Below are 3,366 nucleotides of genomic sequence, written 5' to 3'. Positions count from 1 at the left end.
CCAAAGTAGTCTCCAGGTTTTGAGCTGTCAGCACAGAGCCTGACATGGGGCTCAAAACCATGAACCGTGAGATCACAACCTGAGCCAAAGTCGGATGCTTAACTGACTGAACCACCCAGCGCCCTTAAAAAAATTTTTTTTTTTAAAAACAAGCTCTAGCCAATTTTATTAAAGAAAAATTTTACATGATTTACTTTTCACCACTCTGTTCTGGCATGCTTCAAATGATACCAGAATCCCCTAGAAAATAAAACATAAAAGTTTTACAATTTGTTTAATGGCAACTGGTAGTCATCAAATTAGCAATGGTTATCTCCAAAAATTATTACACTAGCTTTGCTGTCATTTCTCAAGGATGACCAGATACTTAGAGTCACAGACATTTTCCACAGATGCATCATGTAAGTCAGACTTGGTTTATCACCAGCATTGATAAAACTAGAGCTAGGGAAAGAACTAAGTCTGGGGACACATGCATGGTCTTAATATAGTGAATGTTTAGCTTGCCTTGATTATTACAAAATCAGAACAGTGAGAATATTCACGTAAAAATTTTTTAATGCTTATTTATTTGAGAGAGAGAGAGAGAGTGAGCGGGTGAGGGGCAGAGAGAGAAAGAGGGAGACACAGAATCTGAAGCAGGCTCCAGGCTCTGAGCTGTCAGCACAGAGCCCAATGTGGGCTTGAACTCACAAACTGTGAGATCGTGACTTGAGCTGAAGTCAGACGCTTAACCAACTGAGCCACCCGGGCACCCCTGAATAGTTTTGAGTATAAGTATGTCTATACAATATTTGAGATACACTTATACTGAAAATTATTTGTTGTATACCTGAAATTCAAGTTTAACTGGACATTCTGTATTTTATCTGGCAACCCTAATCCAAGTTTGTATACATATAGTAGCTCTGCAGCCTTCTGGGAAGGGGGATGCTTCTGTTATGGCTCAGGCTGAGCCTGAGGAGGACCTGGGAGCCTGGAAAAGAATTGGCCTGAGGGCCCATCTGGTCTAGGGCCCCTGCATTATAGACCACTGCCCAGAGAGTGGAAGGATGTGCCCAAGTTCACACAGCAGGGCGGGGGTGGGGTGGGGTGGTAGAGGGGAGGCCGGACTTGGGCTCCTAATTCCCAGCCCCGGCTCCCTCCTGTGCCAGCAGCCCTGTGCTCTGAGCTGATGGAGCAGCTCAGGTTCCCACTCCCCTGCCCCTGACCTGCCCTTGGCTGGCTTCAGAGGGGGGTCTGATGACGAAATGTGATCCTGCCATAAAATCTGTACCAAACCAACTCTTCTCACAGCCCACCCGCCCGCCTCAAAGGGGGGCGCCTAATCCTCATTTATGGGGCCTAGCAGCTGGGTCTGGCCTGAGTCTTTGAACGTGAGCTTGGGGTGCCCTGGGTCAGCCCAGCCGTGGCCAGAGGAACCTGAGAGTGAGGGAATTTAGGGAGGCCAAGCAAGGGGAGGGGCCAGCCAGTCACACCCCTACCTCCAGCCAAGAAGCACCAGCAGGGTGAGCGCATAAAATTACAGGGGGCAAAGATGGAGGGCCAGCATGGACATGTCTTTCCAAGTGTGTATGAGGAGGCCGGGCTCCAGTCACAGCAGAGAAGAGGTACTGGGTTGGAGCAGGGAGCAAAAAGCGCCAATAGAAAGAAGCGTTGGGGGGCCTGTAGTCAGCAGACTCTGAAGAAACCGGGCAGAGCCATGGCAGCTCCGACGGTGTGGCAGGGGGAGGAGTGGAGGGATGCCAGAGAGATGAGATAGTGACTGGACAGCCGGGCCCTGGAGCAGGCCCCAACGGCGCCTCTTTCTGGTTTGGGTGACGCGCTGGCAATGCACAGGGCAGGAGCAGGGAGGGGGTTCTCTTGGCGTGTGCTGAGCAGGAGGGGCCTGTGGGACCCCAGCGGAGGCACCCTGGGGAGGAAGCTGGAGAGCTGGGATGCAGAGGTGAGGCTGGGCATCAGCAGCCTGTGGGCCTGGAAGCCACTTTTCCTGAGGGGACGCGGGAAGAAAAGGGGGCCTTGGAGTGAGCCCCCAGGAGTGCCAACACCAACAGCTGGGTAGGAGCAAAAGAGTCCACAGAGGAGGTGGCAAGAAGTCAGAGGTCAGCCGGAGGAGAGGAGGCCAAGTGGGACCTGAGGACAGAGTCTGTGCCTTGCATGTGAGCCCCACAGGCAAAGCTTTCACTGGATTTAGGAGGCTGCTCGCAGCTCCTGTTGGTTCCAGGGGGTGTGCTGATTTGCCAAGGCATGGGAGGTGAGGGCATGGGAGGTGAGGGCTTGGAGATACTGAATGCAGGCAACTCTTTAAGGAAAACTGGTTGTGAAGAGATTTGGGGGTGGTTGGGCAGAAGGGGTGCAGTGATTGGAGAAGGTGGGCTTACGGGAGAGGCTGCTTGTGTGATTCTTCAGGATGTTTAACCACAGATGGGAAGGAAGTGGTAGCAAAAGAGAAGTAGAAGGGTGCCTTTCACCCTTTCCCAAATCCAGCCACAGTCAGACCTACGTTTCCTGCCAGACCCGGACCTGGGATACCTACACACATGGACACACACACAGGAAACAAGGTTCGTGACGCTGGATGTGACACCCTGATATTTTCTCTCCTGTTTTACTTAGGTCAACCGCTGGTCACAACACCCCAAACTGGATTTGTGTCTCTTGAACACTTCACGATGGTCCATTTGACAAACGTGGAGGTAGAAGGTTTGACAGAGAGGAGGTGGGGTGAGCTCCCTGGGGTGGCAAGGGGGGAGGTGCAGAGGGGAGGGTTTGGCTTCCCCTGGGGGAGGGGAACCCTACTTGTCATTCCAATGGGAGGGAAGGAGATGAGACTGGAGGAGGCACGCCTAAATATGTAGGTTTTGTGGCTGAAAGTTGATGGCTTTTGATTTCTCCGTGAAGGTCACCGCCGAAAGGGCAGGGTGAGGAAGAGCAAGGTCGGAGGTTCCAAGGGGAGAGGGGAGATTTTAACAGCCACCGTGGAGAGCAGAAACGGTTGCATTTCCTGGTAGTTTTGAGGCTCCGTGGAGGTGGGAGGCCATGAGTTTAAAGGGGTGCCCATGTCCCTCCAATTTTAGTGAAGCCTAAGTAAGAGTTCCTTCTTCTCTGGTGGGGGCCGGTAAGGCCTGGGACAGGACAAGGGCACCGGGGTTCTTCGCTGAGTGAATGAATGAGTGCTCAATGAGCACATTTATCAACCTAACAAATAAGTGCCAGGTACTGTTCTAGGGCGAGAATACCGTACAGAGATGATGAAGGCAAAATTCTTGTCCCTTTGGAAACAATATGTGCACTGAACATTTAGGACTTCATGAGGCTTTTCTGAGGATTGTTTGATTCCTTCCTTCCTTCCTCCCTCCCTCCCTC

At 51.8% G+C, this 3,366-nt stretch overlaps 1 non-coding gene across 1 annotated transcript; it reads right to left on the bottom strand.

The window, feature by feature from the left end:
- Nucleotides 1-415: 415 nt before the first annotated feature.
- Nucleotides 416-547, bottom strand: LOC132674074 (small nucleolar RNA SNORA72). The gene has a single exon (XR_009608384.1). It is a non-coding gene; the product is annotated as a small nucleolar RNA SNORA72 (small nucleolar RNA).
- Between the last annotated feature and the right edge of the window lie 2,819 nt (nt 548-3,366).

This window comes from Panthera onca, chromosome C1 (assembly GCF_046562875.1).
Source record: "Panthera onca isolate mPanOnc1 chromosome C1, mPanOnc1 haplotype 2, whole genome shotgun sequence".
Classification (NCBI taxonomy): Eukaryota; Metazoa; Chordata; class Mammalia; order Carnivora; family Felidae; genus Panthera; species Panthera onca.
The sequence above is the reverse complement of the archived record's forward strand: the minus strand, read 5'-3'. Positions and strand labels throughout refer to the sequence as shown.